The following is an 18,267-nucleotide window of genomic DNA, read 5'->3' as shown; positions in this document are numbered from 1 at the left end:
TTAACATGAATATCTCTAAGTCTGTGGATCCCTACAAGATGCATCCCAGAGTCTTGAGGAAATTGGTTTATGTGCTCTCTGTGATATTTTGAAAGTCACGGCAGTCAGATGAAGTCCCTGGTGACTGGAAAAAGGGCAACATCACAGCCATTTTTAAGAAGCGTAGAAAGGACCACGCAGGGATCTACTGACTTGTCAGCCTCAACGCTGTGTTGGAAAAGATCACGGAGCAGATCTTCCTGGAGGCTGCACTAAGGCACATGGAAGAATGGGATGTGATATGGGAGAACTAGCATGGTTTCAGCAAGGGCAGGTCCTGCCTGACCAACCAAGGGGCCTCCTGTGATGGAGTAACTGTGTCAAAGGAGAAGGGAAAAGACACTGATGTCATCTATCTGGACTTCAGTAGGAACTTTGGGATGGTTCCCCACGACACCCTTCTCTTCAATTGGAAAGATATAAATTTGATGGGTGGACTGTTTGTTGGACAAATAACTGGTTGCAAGACCAGTCCCAGAGAACAGTAATCAGTGGCTCAATGCCGGGATCAGATCAGTGATGAGCAATGCCTGTCATGAATAAGTAGTGGGACTGGTGCTGTTTAATGTCTTCATCCAGGACACTGACAGTGGGATTGAGTGCACCCTCAGCAAGCTTGCGGATGACTCATGGAGAGGGCTATAAACTAAGTATGAAGAGGGAGAGGGGGATAGTGAGCCTTCCCATCATAAGGGGTGGGATGGCATAACTGTAGTAGAGAGGTGTTATCCTTTCAGGGAGTAACAAGACCAGCTGCCCAGCTGCAGTGCCTCAACACACAGTTTGGGAAACAAAGAGGAGGAGCTTGAAACTACTGTGCTTCTTGAAAACCATAATATAGTTGTCACTGAAACTTGGTGAGATGATTCCCATGACTGGAGTATGGCGATTAATGGCTGCAAGCTGTTCATTACACATCACCTGAAGGGACAGGTGAAGAAGGAAGGGTGGGGGTGTTGCTATCTACACCAGGAAAGGAATACAATGTGAAGAGCTATCCCGAAAGAACAGTCATGAGCAAGTTGAAAGCCAGTGGATGACAGTTAGAGACTGAGGCAGTGAAGGAAGCCTTGTGATTGGTGTCTATTACAGGCCATCAGATCAGTCAGAGACCGTCAATGAGGCTTTCTACCTCCAGCTACAGGAGGCATTGTGTTCACAAGCACTTGTCCTGCTGAGGGACTTTAACCATCCAGACATCTGCTGTAGGCAATCCAGGAGGCTCCTGGAATGCATTCAGGACAACTTCCTGAGTCAAGTAATTGATGGACTCACCAGGGGGTATGCAGTACTGGACCTGCTGCTTACCCATATAAATGAACCGACTGGTGACATCAGGATTGGAGGCTGCCTAGGCTGTAGCAACCATGCTATGGTTGAGTTCACACTTAGGAAGGCCCTGAGACAGGTGAAGAGTAATAGGAAGCTAAACTTTAGAACAGCTGACTTCCAGCTCTTCAGGGAGTTAATCAAGAAAACACCCTGGGAAACTGTCCTCATGGGGAAGGGTGTGGAGCAGAGCTGGCAGATTGTTAAGGAGGCTTTCTTCAAGGCACAAGAGCTCTCCATCCACAGGTGTAGCAAGTCAAGAAAGGAAGGCAAGAGATGAGTGTGGCTGAACTTTTTTGCCTCAGTCTTCCCTGATAACTGCTTGCCACACAGCTTTCAAGCCTTTGGTTTGACAGGAGGGGATTTGGGGAGCAACGTCCCACCCACTGTAAGTGAAGATCAGGTTTGTAACCACATGTGAAACACGAACATCCACAAGTCTATGGGTCCCGATGAGATGCATCTGAAGGTCCTAGGGGAATTGGCTGATGTGGTTGCCAAGCCACTCTCTGATATCTCAAAAGTTGTGGCAATCAGGTGTAGTGCCTGGTAACTGGAAAAAAGGAAACATCATACCCATTTTTAAAAAGGGTAAAAAAGATGATGCAGGGAACAATCAACCTGCCAGTCTCATCTCTGTACTGGGAAAGATCATGGAACAGATCCTCCGGGAAGTTATGCTGAGGCACATGGAAGGCAGGGAGGTGATATGGGAGAACCAGCATGGCTTCACCAAGGGCAAATCCTGTTGACCAACCTGGTGGCCTTTTATGATGGTGTTATTCCATCAGTGGACAAGGGGAAGAGCCACTGATGTCATCTATCTCAAATTCAGTAAGGGCTTTACATAGTAGACCACAGTATCATTCGTTCCAGATTGGGAAGCTATGGATTTGATGGGAGGACTATTCAACAGACAAAGGACTGGCTGCAGGACTGAATCCAGAAAGTAGTAGTAGCCAACGGAGAACTTTGACGAGCAGTGTCGCCCAGGAGTTGGTGCTAGCACTGATACACTTTAATACCTTCATCAATTACATCAATAGTGGGGTTGCGTACACCCTCAGTAAGCTTGCTGATGACACCAAGGTGTGGGGTGCAGTCAACACACCAGAGGGACAGGATGTCATTCACAGGCTTGAGCAGCAGGCCCAGGTGAACCTCAAGAGGTGCAAGGAGTTTCACTTGGGTTGAGGCAACCCCCATTACCAATACAGATTGGGGGATGAAGGGACTGAGCACATCCCTGCTGAAAAAGACCTGGGGGTGCTGGTGGATGGGAAGCTGGACACGAGCAAGAAGTGTGCCCCTTCAGCTCAGAAAGTCAACCATACCTTGGGCTGCATCAAAAGAAGTGTGGCCAGCAGGGTGAGGGAGGTGATCCTGTCCATCTGCTCTGCACTGGTGAGGCCTCACCTGGAGTACTGCATCCAGATGTGGAGTCCTCAGTACAAGAGAGACATGGACCTATTGGAGCGCATCCAGGGAAAGGCCACAAAAAGGATCCATGGAATGGAACACCTCTCCTATGAGGACAAGCTGAGAGAGCTGGGGTTGTTCAGCCTGGAGAAGAGAAGGCTGTGAGGTGATCTGAGAGTGGCCTGTCAGTACCTAAAGGGGAGCTACAGGAAAGGAGGGGACAGACTGTTTTGCAGGGTCTGTGGTGATATAACAAGGAGAAATGGCTTCAAGTGTAAAAAGGGTAGATTGATGTTAGATATAAGAAGATGTATTACAGTGAGGGTGGTGAGGCACTGGAACATATTGCCTAGTGATGTGGTTGATGCCCCACTCCTGGAGACTTTCAAGGAGAGACTGGATAAGGCCCTGGGCAACCTGATCTATCTGTGGTGTCTCTGTGCATTGCAGGGAAGTTGGACTAGATGGCCTTCAGAAATCCCTTCCAACTCAAAGGGTTCTATGATTCTGTGACCAAAAGCTGTGGGGTGACGTGTCAGGGACCCAGAGGTCCTGGCCGAAGAATGATCCTGAACTGGGACAAAGCTTCCTGACAGACAGTGTAACTGGATGACTGTGTGACTAGAACCATGGGCTGCATGACAGTTTTGAGGATGACCACATTTGCGGCTAGAGCCGCTTATCTTGTTTTGGTAGGAAGCTGACCTTGCTAGTTTGTCTTGTTTGGCAAATAACTTGTTTTCTGCAAGCAGGTGTTCTGCTTGGGCGCAACATCATGCACTGGCCATGCAGATACGGCATGCAAGTGGAAAAAAAACCCCACAGACCCTGGAAAGAATTTAAAAACAAAACAAAAAGAACAAAAAAACCAAGCAGGAGGGAGGCTGTGGTGGATTTGAGAGAGAGAAAACGTGCACCTTGAAGCAGGGGACACCCTGCTGACACTTCCTGCCGAATCCACTACAGCGTTTCTTCTCTTTGTCCTACTTGGCCTTTTGCCCGTCTCTCAAGAGTCAGTATATAATATTACATTTGCTTAAGGAGCCTCCTGCTTGCTACTAACTGAGATTATCTGGAATAGATGCCTATCTGTGTGTGTACTGTTAAAAATTCAAAACCCTCTGTGCCTCTCTGAGTGCGTAGCTTGCTTGCCTTCACTCATGAGACATCCCATTTCTCACATCCAAACATACCCTGAAACAGCTGAGGTCAACTTGCCCAAGGGACAAGAGAGATCTAGGCAGGCTCAAGTAGTGGGTCCAGGTGAAACTCCTGAGGTTCAACAAAGCCCAGTGCAAGGCCTTGCACGTGGGTTGTGGCAATCCCTACCAGCACTACCAGCTGGGGCATGAAAGGAGAGAGCGCAGTGCTGTTGAAATGAACTTGGGGGTACTGATGGATGGCAGCTGGACATGAGCCAGCAACGTGCTCTTGCAGCCTAGAAAGCCACCCATACCCTGCACTGCATCAAAAGAAGCGTGGCGAGCAGGGTGAGGGAGGTGATCCTGACCATCTACTTTGCTCTGGTGAGAGCTCACCTGGACTGTTACATCCAGTTGTGGGGTCCTCAGTACAGGAGAGACATGGCCCTGTTAGAGTGCATCCACAGGAGGGCTACAAAAATGATGCAAACTATGGAATGCCTCCCCTGCAAGGACAGGCTGAGAGAGCTGGGGCTGTGCAGCCTGGAGGAGGGAAGGCTCCAGGGAGACCAGGGAGCAGACTTTCAGGATCTAAAGGAGACCTCAAAGGAAAAAGCAGAAAGACTCTTTAGCAGTGTGAGGAGTGTGGCTGTGAAGCAGAAAAGTAGATTATGTTTTTGCAGTAGAATAAAACATGTACAGACTTTTGCTAAACTTCCTTTCAAAATGAGGGCAGGAGCTGCTGTTCACAATGTAGCACAATATGTTGACACAGTTGACAAATAACCAGCCTGTCCAAAGCCTTCTCCTGAGGGCCTTGCCAAAAAGGCCAGAACCATTATTCCTGTTTGGAGGCTTACTCACAGAACAGCAGGCTTCTCTTCACCGCGCATCACATGGACACAGACAGGCTGTTGGCGCAAGGAAGGAAATGTCACCTGAGCATCTCACCATACACGTATCTCTGCAGGAAAACAGAGCGGAGGAACAAGGATAAAAGCCTCAGTTCCCCTGAGTAACAACTGGAAGCAACTCTGGAAAACTCTCCATTCAAAAAGCAGTTCCTGGGGATGTAGAATGGAGTCCTTTGTAGAGCAGAAGAGTGGATACAAATTCAGCAGAAGATGAAAGGATACCGGCAAGGAAGAAGTGCAGAAGATGAAAAGCACAGTAGTGGAAAGGATTCAACGCAGGCAGGACAGCAAAGCGCAGAAGACGAGGAGAGAAGATGAGCAGAAAAGGAGGAGAGAGGATAAAGGGAAGACAGATGCTGAGAAGGATAAGAGCAGAAGGAGAGAAGAGCAGACACAGGTAAGAAATAAGAGCAGAAGAGGAAAAGAAGAAAAAAAAGATGAGGGTAAAAAACAGGATGAAGAAGAAAGGAGAGGGCAGTGAAAAAGAACAGCAGAAGAGGGGAGATGAAGAGGTGTGGGGACAAAGATCAGAAGAGGAGTACAGTCAGAAGAGGAGTACAGTCAGAAGAGGAGTACAGTCAGAAGAAAGAGGAGAGCAGATACGGGGAAAAAAAGCAGCAGAAGACAGGACATGATACATGGAATAAAGAAGAGCAGAGCAGTCAGAAGAAAAAAAGTGAGGATAGAGGGGAAAAAGAACAGAAGAGGAACAGAAGAAGAAGTAGTGAGAACAAGGGGAACAAAGAAAAGCAGAGAGAAGAGCAGAGGCAGAAGAAATAGGAGAGAGGAGACGGAAGAAAACAGGAGAAAAGCTGCACAGATGCAGAAGAAAAAGGAGCGTAGATACATGGAAGAAGTGAAAGCAGACGAGGAATACGGATGCAGAAGAAAGAGGACTGAGGAAATGGAAAAAAAAAGTAGGAGTGCAGATGGAGAAGAAAGGAGTGAGGAGTCAGAGGAAAACAAGAATAGGAGAAGAGGAATGCAGATGCAAAACGGTGAGGATGCGGGGGAAATAAGGAGAACAGATGTAGAAGGAAGAGGAGCAAGCATACACAAAAAAAAAAACAAAACAAAACAAAAAAAAAAAACCAAACAGAAGAGAGCAGATGCAGAAGAAAGAAGAATGAAGATACGAGGAACAAAGAACAGCTGTAGAGAAGTGCCAATGCAAAAGTAAGAGTGAGACAAGAATGAACAACAGGAGGGCAGATTAAGAATAAAGAGCAGTGAGGAAACAGTAAAACAAGAACAGCAGAAGAGGAGGAGAGAAGAGAAGGGAAAACAGCAGCAGCAGCAGCAGAGTGCAGATGAAGAAAAGTAGTGAGGATAAATGGAAGAAAGGACAGCAGAAGAGGAGAAAAGTACAGAAAAAAAGAGAACTGAAGACACAGGGATGATATAACAGCAGATGAGAAGTGCAGATGCAATAGAAAGAGGAGTGAGTAAGCAGGGAAAAAGAACAGGGGAAGAAGAGCGTGAAAGCAGAGGAAGGAACAGTGAGGATACAGGGAAGAATGAAGAGTGGAAAAGGAGTTCAGATGCAGAAGAAAGAGGAGTGAGGAAGCAGGAAAGAAAGGAAAGCAGAAGAGGGCAGATGCAGAATAAAGAGGAGAGAGGAGACAGAATAAAGATCAGAAAGGGGGGGGGGGAAGGCAGAAGAAAGAAGTGAGGATAGAGTGAAGAAAGAGCAGAAGGAGAAAGCAGATGTAGATGAAAGAGGCAAGGAGACGGAAGAAAGAACAGCACAGGAGGAGAGCAGAAGAATATAAGAGGAATGCAAGTGCACAAGAAAAAGCAGTGAGGATACAGAAGAAAGAACAGCAGATGTGGAGTGCGTATGCAGAAGTGGAGTGAGGAAACAAGGAAGACAACAGCAGAAACAGAGCAGCTGTAGAAGAAAGGAGTGAGGATACAGGGAAGAAGGAAGAGCAGAAGAGGAAAAGACGTGGAAGAAAGGGCAGTAAGAATACGGGGATGATAGGACAGCAGCACCGGTGCCCAGATGAAGAAAAGAGAGGGATGATAGAACAGCAGATGAGAAGTGCAGATGCAGAAGGATGAGTGATTATACAGAAAAGAAAGAAGAGCAGAACAGGGCAGACGAAAAAGTAGTGAGTAGACAGGGAAGAAAGAAGAGCAGAAGAGGAGTTCAGATGCAGACAAAAGAGGAGGGAGGAAGCAGGGAAGAAAGGAAAGACGAGGAGTGCAGATGAAGAATAAAGAGCAGTGAGGAAATGGAAAAAAAGAGCAGCAGAAGAGGAGTGCAAATGCAGAAGAAGGAGCAGGGAGGAAGCATGGAAAAAAGAACAGAAGAAGAGTGCAGAGGCTATGACCTAGTTGCCATTACAGAAACATGGTGGGACCACTGCCATGAGTGGAGTGCTGCAATGGATGGCTACAAACTCTTCAGGAAGGATAGGCAAGGAAGGAGGGGCGGTGGCGTGGCTCTCTGTGTTAAAGAGTGCTTTGAGGTTACTGAACTTATGACTGGGGATAATAAGGTTGAATCCTTATGGGTTAAGATCAGGGGAAGAGCCGACAAGGCAGACATCCTGGTGGGCATCTGTTACAGACCGCCAAACGAGGATGAAGAGACAGATGAGTTGTTGTATGAGCAGCTGGCGGAAGCTGCGCGATCGCCGGCCCTTGTCCTCATGGGGGACTTCAACTTTGCTGACATATGCTGGGAATACAATTTAGCACAGAAGAAGCGGTCTAGGAGGTTTCTGGAATGTATGGAGGACAACTTCTTGATGCAGATGATAAGAGAACCTATGAGAGGAGCTGCCCCATCAGACCTGCTGTTCACAAACATAGAAGGTCTGGTGGGAGATGTAGACGTTGGGGGCTGTCTTGGGCAGAGTGACCACGACATGGTAGAGTTCTCAATTCTTGCTGGAGTCAGGAGGGGGAACAGCAAAACTGCTACCTTGGACTTCCAGAGGGCAGACTTTGAATTGTTCAGGAGACTAGTAGGGAGAGTCCCCTGGGGCTCAGTCTTAGAGAGTAAAGGGGTACAAGATGGCTGGTTGCTCTTCCAGAAGGAAGTCTTAAAGGCGCAGGATCAGGCTGTCCCCCTGAGCCGCAAAATCTACCTCCTGTGGAAGAAGAGACGGGCAACCCGGAAAGAATACAAAGAAGTTGTTAAGATGTGCAGAGAGAAAATCAGAAAGGCAAAAGCCCAGCTTGAACTCAACCTGGCTGCTGGCGTAAAAGGGAACAAGAAACTCTCTTACAAGTATATCAACAGTAAGAGGAGGACCAGGGAGAATCTCCATTCTCTACTGGATGAGGCTGGGAATGTGACCACTGAGGATAAGGAAAAGGCAGACGTTCTGAATGCCTTCTTTACATCTCTTTAAAAGTCAGACCGGTTATCCTCAGGTTTCTTCAGTCTCTGACCTGGCAGCCTTGGCTGGGGAGCAGACTAAATCCCCCACAATTCAGGAGGAAACAGTCAGAGACCTGCTACTCCAACTGGACTGCCACAAGTCCATGGGACCGGATGAGATTCACCCGAGAGTGCTGAGGGAACTGGCGGAGGAGATAGTCGAGCCGCTTTCCATCATCTATCAGCGCTCCTTGTTGACAGGTGAGGTCCCAGAAGACTGGAGGCTTGCCAATGTGACTCCCATCTACAAGAAGGGCTGCAGGAAGGATCTGGGGAACTACAGGCCTGTTAGCCTGACCTCGGTGCCGGGGAAGATTATGGAGCAGATTGTCCTGAGGGAGATCACGCGGCACGTGCAGGACAACCGGGGGATATGCCTAGCCAGCATGGGTTCACGAAGGACAGGTCCTGCTTGACCAACCTGATCTCCTTCTATGATCTAGTGACCCGTCTGGTGGATGAGGGAAAGGCTGTTGATGTGGTCTACCTAGATTTCAGCAAAGCCTTTGACACTGTCTCCCACAGTATTCTCCTGCAGAAGCTGGCAGTCCGTGGCTTGGACAGATACACTCTTGGCTGGGTAAGGAAGTGGCTGGAGGGCCGGGCCCAGAGAGTGGTGGTGAATGGAGTTAAATCCAGCTGGCGACCGGTCACGAGTGGTGTTCCCCAGGGGTCGGTGCTGGGGCCTGTCCTGTTTAATATCTTTATTGATGACCTGGATGAGGGCATTGAGTGCACCCTCAGTAAGTTTGCAGATGACACCAAGCTGGCTGGAAGTGTTGATCTGCTACCTGAGGGTAGCGAGGCCCTACAGAGGGATCTGGATAGGCTGGATAGCTAGGCTGAAGCCAATGGGATGGGATTCAACAAGACGGGTCATATGCCGAGTCCTGCACTTTGGCCACAATAACCCCAGGCAACACTACAGGCTTGGGGCAGAGTGGCTGGAAGACCGTGTAGAGAAAATGGACCTGGGGGTGTTGATAGACGCTAGACTGAACATGAGCCAGCAGTGTGCCCAGGTGGCCAAGAAGGCCAATGGCATCCTGGCTTGTATCTGAAATAGTGTGGCCAGCAGGAACAGGGAAGTAATTATCCCCCTGTACTCAGCACTGGTGAGGCCGCACCTCGAGTGCTGTGTCCAGTTTTGGACTCCTCGCTGTAAGAAAGACATCGAGGCCCTGGAGCGTGTCCAGAGGAGGGCAACAAAGCTGGTGAGGGGTCTGGAGCACAGGCCTTATGAGGAGCGGCCGAAGGAGCTGGGATTGTTCAGTATGGAGAAGAGGAGGCTCAGGAGAGACCTTATTGCTCTCTATAACTACCTGAAGGGAGGTTGTAGTGAGCTGGGGTTCGGCCTCTTCTCTCGTGTGACTAGTGATAGGACTAGAGGGAATGGCTTCAAGCTGTGCCAGGGAAGATTCAGGCTGGATGTTAGGAAACCCTTCTCTGAAAGGGTGGTCAGGCACTGGAATGGGCTGCCCAGAGAGGTGGTGGAGTCACCGAGCCTGGTGGTGTTCAAAGAGCGTTTGGATGTTGTGTTGAGGGACATGGTTTAGCGAGAACCATTGGTGAAGGGCAAATGGTTGGACTGGATGATCCTGTGGGTCTTTTCCAACCTTAGCGATTCTATGATTCTATGAAAGCTGTGCAAAGAAAAAATAGTAGAAACCAAATAAGGGAAATTCAAAGCAAATCAAAGGCAAGAAAAACAATAAATACAAAGAAAAAAATAAAGAAGAAAGAAGAGATGAAAGAGCAGCTCAACGCAAAGAAGAGAAAAGCAAAGCAGAGAAAAGCAAAGCAGAGAAACCAAAGTAAAAGAACAGTGAGAGGCAATGCAAAGCACAGCTCTGGAAAACAAAGAAACCCATCTAGAACAAAAACAAAAACAACAACAACAAAAAAAAACCAGACAAGTAATTCAAAGCAACGACAAGGAAATGCAAAAAGCAATGCAAAGACAGGGACAAAAAGAAAGGTAAGCTCAAGAAAGACGCAGAAAAACCAAGCAAGAGAGAACAGCACAAAGGAGCGCCCGCTGCCCTGTGCCCGCAGGCCCAGCCCTGCACAGCACTGCACACAGCAGTGCCATGGCGGCGCCCGGTCCCGCACGGCATCCTGGCAGTGGTAGTTCCTGCGGGGCCTGCAGCTGCCAGCAGGCCCAGGCGAGGGCAGAGGGCAGCAGCGCTGTCAGCCAGGAGCTCGCCCAGAGAGCCCGATGTTGGGAGCGCTGCACACCAGGAACCTTTAACTCGGGTATTTCTGTAAAGAACATCCCCTGAGCGGTTCAGAAAGCATAACTGCGCATTGCTGCCCTCAGGGGGGTGTGCAAAGGAGGCTGGGACTGTCAGTGTCGGGTTTGACCTGTTCCAGCGATGCACCGCCTTACAACTTCAGGACCGTGAAAATGCATCACTTTGTGCAGTGACATTCTTGGCGTTGGCAAGAGAGAAGCTGCGCGTCTTTCATCAGCAGGACGGCAGCTTCACAAGGGAGGCTTGAAACTAAGAATGGGGAGGGCTGCTGAGCAAAGGGGTGGGGTGATGCGGGGGGAGGGACCATAAAATCAGCACTATGATTAAGCGAGGACACTGCCAACACTTGCAGGGTTGCAAGGAAGTGCCTGGAGGCGCTGCCGTGGAGAAATCCCCCACAGCTCCAGACCCTGTCCTCAGTGTCCCCCCAGTGTCCCCCCACAGCATAACCCAGCTGCCATAAAGGCACCCGCTGCACTCTCTGCATCCCAGACTGCACCTAAGGGTTCTGTGGGGGCTGCACGTCCCCCAGCGCCCCCACTGCGGTGACAACAAGTGCTGGGCAGTGCCAGCGGTGCATTTGTAGTCCATTTGTAGTCCATTTGTTCTCTCCTTATCAGCATTGGGTCATTTTCCTTTCCCTCTCCCAAAAGGGGCACAAAGGGGCCCCCTTCCCCGCTCGCCCTTCAAACTCTCACCGCCCATCAGCTCTGCAGCCAGCAGTGCGCTCCCAGCCACCTCCACAGCCACGTGCCTCCTGCGGGCCCACGAGGCTCTGAGGCAGAGCCGCTGCACCCCAGTGCATGCACACGCAACCCTGCTCCTTTGCACACCTGTGTGCAACCCAACCCATCCACACAAGCATGCTCACATGCACACGCATCACAACCCCTTTGCACTCCCACATGCAAACAGCCACACATATACATGAGCACACGTGCACCTCAACCCTTTTGCACACCCGTGTGCAAAGCTCTCCTCGCACACATCCATTTCGATGCCCACCTGGGCAGCCCCGCCCTTGCACAAAACCATGTGCAGATATTGCAGCCCCATTCTATCAGACACCACTGTGTATGCACACATATGTGCAAGACCGTCTTTGCACACACACGTGTGAACACACACCCTAGTGGGCCACACCTCCACCCTTGCACACTCACATGCAAAGACCTCTTTGCGTGCCCCCCATTGCAGAGACATGAATAAAACCATCCTTGCACACATCCAGGTGCATTTGTGCATGTACAAGCACACCCTTGCACACGAATCTGAATGCACGTGTGTGTAGATCCATACACCCATGTGCAAAGACTTCGCCACATACATACCCGCGCATTCACACCAACGTGCAATCACATCCTTGCAAAGCCCTGTGCACACTCCATCCGTGTGCATGCAAATGAGTGCAAAACCACACAGCTGTGTGCACGCAGACCATGACGCACACATACAGATGCATATGCATGTGTGCAAACCCATCCCTTTGCACACCCATGTGCATGAAGACACGAGCGCAGCTCCAGCCTTGCACACAGCCATGTGCACGCACACACACACAACACTAACATTCACCTGCAAACACCCTGCACACAGCCACATGCAGTGCACACTCTGATGTTCAACACCATCTCTGCACACCCCCATATGCACACATACCTGCACTCACAGCTCTAGGACAAAATGCCGCTCGCATGGCACAGCCGACACGCAGGTGGTGGGAAATGTCAGGAGGAAAGATGCCCCGCTACGCTCATTCATTCTCCTCTCTTTAATGAACGCATTTGGGCACAGCTGGAGCCCCATCCTGAGATGTGGATTGCTGCGGGATTCCTCGTTTGGATGCTGCGGGGTTAACCCGGAGCCACAGTCAGAGGGACACTCCTGGTGTGCTCTGGAGATGGAAGATGTGCCAGGAGCCAAGAAAAGACTTTCCCAGACAGCACAGGGTGCAATTCGTGGGATGGATGGGGACGTGTAGAGCAGTGCCCACAGCCCTGGGATCTGCGCCTGTCCCGATCTGCAGCGCTGCAGCTGAGGATGCCGGGTTAAGCACCAGAGCCCCAGGTGGGCTATGGGGGTCGTGGGACGGTGATGGGGGCCCTGTCAGGGACTGTGGGAGTCAGAAAGCCCAGGAAGGGGTGGAATTGGTAAGGGAAGTCTGAGGGAGGAAATATGGGGGTTCGGTGGGAGGCCAATGCAAAAATAAGGAGTGCTGTTGGAGATTGTGGGGCTCTGTGAGGTGCCAGGATGGCTGTGGGGGAGATGTACCTGGTCTGAGGAGGTTCTGGAGGAGCTATGGGGCTCTGGGTGCGTGTGAAAGGCGGAGAGCGGGATATAAGCACATGGGAGGATATGGGCACACAGCCTGCAGGAGCAGAATGGTGCTCGGGAGAAGGCAAGATGTGGGCTGCAGGTGAGACACTGGGGTATGCTGTGGTATGGGGACATAGGGGGAACGAGGGGATGTGGGGAGAAGTTGGGGGTAAAAAGGGGGGGTGCGGGGCGGTGTTGGAGTGCGTTTATTTCTTCCTGAGAGGGGACTGGGGGTCCCAGTGGCCCAAAGGTGGGGCCCTGAGCCATAACCCCAAGTGAGCTGTAACCCAAGATGAACACATAACCCTGTATGTGCGTGACCCCATGGCTGCACGTGACCCACAGCCCTGGGTGAACCATACCCCCACACGACCCTGTGACTCCCTGACCCTGCCTGCCCCCATCACTCTGCGACCCGATGCCACGTGGCCCCAGAACTCTGGGATCCCTGCCCCCACCTCACCCCGACCACAGAACCCTAGAATAACTCCACGTCACCCCATCTGAGCCTACCATCCCATCTGACCCCATTGCTGTGACCCAGAACCCCACCTGACACCAAAAACTGTGCCACTCCATCTGACTGCACACAACTCGGTGACCCTGCAGGAGCCCCACGTGACCCATGACCCCGTGTCCTGACCCCATGTGGCCATAGAACCAGCTGTGTGTGGGGAAAAGGCATCCTCTCCTCGGGGTGGGGCTGCCACAGAGCTGCCCCAAAGAAGCTGTGGGTGGGCTGCAGCCATATGCCTAAGTTTGGATTGCTGGGAACTGGCCAAAGGAGCAAGAAGAAGGACACGAATACCAGCTTCTGTAGGGAAATACCAGACACAAGGTTTGCTGGGTTGGTAGCTGCTGTTTCTCTAAGAGGATGAGAAGAGAACAAACCGATCCCACTGAGACTGGGGAAGGGACTGGAGCTGGACTGCTGCGGTGCTGCGTGGCAATGAGGGATACCTGACCCAGGAATGGAGCTGGGACGGATGGAAGCAAATCAACTCCCTCACGGGACAGTGGGAGAAGAAATCCAAGTCAGCTGCAGAACGCACAACGCAACTCCTTACCAAAAGGCACCCCAGACTGGGGCTGTTGCAGCAGCAGAGACAGTGCGTCTCGGAAGGGATCTCGCGGTGGGGAAGAAATGGCTCCAACGTCAGCACTTGGACAGCTGCTGCAACGACCGCGAGAAATGGACAAAGCACTCTGAGGGCAGCGCAGCACGAGCAGGAAGGAATGCACGGTGGTGCAGAAAGAGCAGAGAAGGATGGAGAAGAGCAGCGGTGGGATCCCCCTTTGGCACGCTCACCCACCGCTACGGGGCTCTGCAACAAGAAGCTGCACCCTGCCGTGGTCAGCACGGCTCTGTGTGCCAGCTGTGTGCTGCTGGAAACCATCTGAGCTGTTACGCTTTGGAGAGTGGCAGAGAGAATGTTCTAACGTCTGCAGGGAGAGCACAAGGTAGGGCCAGTGTGACAGCTGTGACAGCTGTTGTTCAGCAGACAGATGCTGAGCAGAGCACATCACGAACGAGAGAAGGCACAGCTGCAGGACGGAGCATGAGACACAGCAAGTGCGAGAGCTGCAAGAAATCCTGCCTGCCTGCCTGTCTGCATAGAAAAGCACACAATCAGCCCGAAAGGAACAGGTTGGCCATAGAGCTCCTCTGGAGAAACGGCACAGCGGATGCGTGGCGGAGACTGTGAGCCTGCAGTCCCCAGCCAAGGGGGAACAGGAGAGCAGTGAGTGCCACGGGAGGAGAGCTCCAGGAGCAGAAGGAGCTCACGGAGCAGCTGCGCGTTTTCTCCCTCGCCACGAGGAGGGAGAGTGCAGTAACGCCACAGCAATCAGGAAGGAGCTTTGCTGCTGCACCGAGAGCTGCGCCCGATGGAACAGCAGGGAGGAGAGCGTTTCTCGCACACCCCGCAGGCACTTGGGGGGATGCGCTGGGATGTGGGGAAGCCCTACGGGTTGTGGGGCAGCTAAAGGATGCCTATGGGAGGGCTACAGGGGCACTTTGGGGCAGCTATGGGGCAGAGCCACACCTGGGAGCTGCCTTTACCCAACACACTGCTGGTGGTGGAACTGCTGCTGGCCACGGGCCGTGGGCAGTGATGGGGCTGCTCTGGGGCTGCTCTAGGATGGCTCTGGGGCTGCTGTGGGGCAGCTATGGGACACACCCACACCTCGGTGGGGCTGATGATCCCCCACACGGAGCTGGTGGTGAACCTGCTCTGATTGTGGGACCTCCCCCATAGCTCCCTTGACCCCCATCTTGCCCCAGAAGACGTGGGCAAGATGAGGGTCAGGGGCAGATATAGAGTGCTGTTCTACAGCGGCCCCAGAGCCACCCTACAGTACCCCCTGAACGACCCAATAACAGCCCCATCACTGTCCAGAGCCTCCTCTGGGCATATGGTACTCGCAGGGCTATGGGTGATGTGGAGCCCTGGGGTCATGCGGAGTTGTATGGGGTAATGGGGTAACGTGGACTTATGGACCAGGGCTCCACCTTTGGGCCACAGGGAACCCCAACCCCCTCTCAGGAAGAAATCCATAAATGCACTCCAACACCGCCCCACATCCCCCGCTCTGACCCCAAACCGCTCCCCACATGCCCCCACACCCCCTACGTCCCCATGCCACCCCATGTCCCCGCACCCACAGGTCCCACCTTTACCTCACACGTTGCCTTCTCCTGCGCAGCACTCTGCTCCTGCTGGCTGTGGCCCATAGCCCCACATCCTCCCACGTTCCCACGCACCCGTCTCCCCAGTGCCTCCCACGTCACTTTCACCCACAGCTGTGCCCTACACCTTTGCCAGCTCTGCATTCCCCTCCTGCTGTATGGGATCTGGAAGGATACGGGGTTAGGGACGCCCAAGGGAAGATATGTGGGGGTTCAGTGGGAGCCCAGTGCAAGGATAAGGGGTGCTGCTGGGGACACCGGGACTCTATGAGGTTCCAGGTTGGCTGTGGGGGAAGTGTACCAGGTCTGAGAAAGTCCTGGAGGAGCTATGGGGCTCTGGGTGCATGTGAAAGGCGGAGAGGGGGATATAAGCACATGGGAGGATATGGGCACACAGCCTGCAGGAGCAGAATGCTGTTCGGGAGAAGGCAAGATGTGGGCTGCAGGTGAGACACTGGGGTGTGCTGTGGTATGGGGACATAGGGGGGACGGGGGGATGTCGGGAGAAGTTACGGGTAAAAAGGGGGGGTGCGGGGCGGTGTTGGAGCACCTCACACATTGCCTTCTTCTGCACAGCATTCTCCTCCTGCAGGCCCATATTGGCCCATATCCCCAAATACTCCCATGTTACCGTGTACCCACCTCCCCAGTACCCCCCACGTCTCTTTCACCAACATCTGTGCCCTACACCTCCCCCTGCTCCGCATTCCTTTCCTGCAGCAGCCAATCCTGCCCCAGCACTGTGTGGTAATATGGGATCTGGAGGGAAATGGGGTTGAGGAGGGTCAGCTATGGGGGTCCTGGAATAGTGACGGGGTCCTCTAAGGAACTGTGGGGTCTGGAAGATCTCAGGGGGGTCCTGGATGTGGTAAGGCAGGTCTTAGGGAGGAAACATGGGGGTTCAGTGGGAGCCCAGCAGGGAAATGGGGTACTGTAACAGACTATGTGGTTCTGTGAGGTTTTGGGCCAGCTATGGGGAAGGTTGTACCAGGCCTGAAGAGATCCTTGAGGGCCTATGGGGCTCTGTGGGGGTCGTGGGGTAGCTACAGGTTCTTGGATGGGAAATACTGAGGGGGCTATTGGGGCGCTGAGGGAATTATGGGTGGGCTGTCATGGGAAAGGAAAGGGCAACCTTGGGGAAAGCACAGGGCAGCCAGGGGGATGGAAGGGAAACCTACAGGAATGCAAGGGGAACCCGGGCTGAGGCAAGGGGACAGCTAGGGGAAGAAAAGGGAGCATCCCAGTAACTGAGTTCTTCTTTCACATCCACATCTTCCACTTCCCAACTTAGCTTCAAAGTCGCAGACGAGCTGCAGTACCGCTGCCCATCTCCTGCCTGTGTCAGAAAGAGCTGCATGTTAGCGGGGTGCAATTGTCATTAAAAAGCCAACTGCATCATTGCAGTCGCAAAACCCTCCCCTTCAGTATCTCTTACAGGCAGATGGCCATGCCCTTGCTCAGGAACCATTCCTATAGAGCAAGGGAAGTCCTTCACTGCCTTAGGGCGTGAGTAACACAGGAAGAGCTTAAAAGCCTCCAAAGCACGCTAACAAGCCACCGAGTGCGGAAGCTAAACACACCTTCTACTTCAAGAATTAGCAAGACGAATAAATGCACCCTGCTGCTGGAGAGGGCTGCGCTGCATCTCCTGGTGCCACCCTTGGGTTGTCAACGCGCTGCCCATCCACAGCACACTTTGAAGTGCCGCAGCCTTGCAAGAAAGAACAGGGAGTAAAGAGCTGTGCCTTGCATTTGCTGTGAGAACACAGAGATGAGCCGTACAGCCCTTGCTCTCAGAACACACACCTCTTCTCTTACCAGCTTCTTTCATTCCTGCGCAACGCTGTTCAAACCCCTCCTCCGTCTCTCCCTTCACAACGCAATACGCAGTCTCTCCGCACCGACGAGCTCTGGGCTGCTTCATGCCTGTGCCGTCATCGGGACCTCCAGAACAACCCTTGGAGTTCAGAGGTTTGATTAGACAAGCGCTCTGTCTAGCACAATTCACCACCTTCAACACTCTAAATAAGTGACGCACGGAGGTCTGACATCTTTGAACGCACCCAGGGCCACAAACACTGAGAACTATAAACATGGAGAAATTCAGATACAGATCAAATAGCACTACAGAGCAACACCGCTTTACCTCCTCCGCACCAACGGGCTCTGCAGTGCCCCACAACGTCTGTCAGTGGCAGGCTGTGAGGAACGGCCCCGCAGAGTCACGCAGGGTCTCCTCCTCCTGCTCCTCCAGACGCCGCATTCCTTCCTCTGGCACACAGAGCTCAGCTGGTGCTGCTGCAGGCAGTGCTGCCCGTGTCTGCCCAGCCTAAAGCCATCAGACAACGTCAGCGGATGCCTGGTGCTCACATACAAGCACAAGTGCTGATGGCAAATGACTGCCAAAGCACAGACTGAATCGCTGGTACCTTGCAGTGAGGAAAGGCTGAGATGCACAACGTTCCTCACCAGCTTGCTTGTTTGAAGTGGAGCTTCAGCAGCAGCTCCACTCATGATTAAGTCCTCCAAAAACTTTCTTCTTTCTTCCTGAGCAGGAGACTGGATACTGAAAACTTCTCCAAAGGCACTGTTAAACAATACCTGTGCCTAAAGCCCAAGGACAAAACACGTTTCAGACTCAAGACCAGAAAACAATCATATTCTATCCCAATACAATTTCAATTCCCACTTACATTTCAGGACTAGCATTTCACCCACCCTGCTATGGAAGGGGGAACGGAAGGGGAAGCCTTCTAGCCCCACATCCCCT

At 52.1% G+C, this 18,267-nt stretch overlaps 1 long non-coding RNA gene across 4 annotated transcripts; it reads right to left on the bottom strand.

The window, feature by feature from the left end:
- Positions 1-17,001: 17,001 nt before the first annotated feature.
- LOC121106963 lies at positions 17,002-18,128 on the bottom strand. 4 transcript variants are annotated; one of them, XR_005840217.1, is made up of 4 exons: positions 17,927-18,128; positions 17,644-17,826; positions 17,304-17,454; positions 17,002-17,208 (listed from the first exon to the last, which is right to left on the bottom strand). It is a non-coding gene; the product is annotated as an uncharacterized LOC121106963 (long non-coding RNA). The 4 variants fall into 4 exon arrangements; XR_005840216.2 differs by having other exon boundaries at positions 17,019-17,208; positions 17,316-17,454; XR_005840219.2 differs by lacking the exon at positions 17,644-17,826 and having other exon boundaries at positions 17,038-17,208; positions 17,316-17,454; positions 17,927-18,126.
- Between the last annotated feature and the right edge of the window lie 139 nt (positions 18,129-18,267).

The sequence above is a fragment of the Gallus gallus genome, chromosome 16 (genome assembly GCF_016699485.2).
Source record: "Gallus gallus isolate bGalGal1 chromosome 16, bGalGal1.mat.broiler.GRCg7b, whole genome shotgun sequence".
In the NCBI taxonomy this organism is placed as follows: Eukaryota; Metazoa; Chordata; class Aves; order Galliformes; family Phasianidae; genus Gallus; species Gallus gallus.
This window is presented reverse-complemented; position numbering and strand designations above follow the sequence as displayed.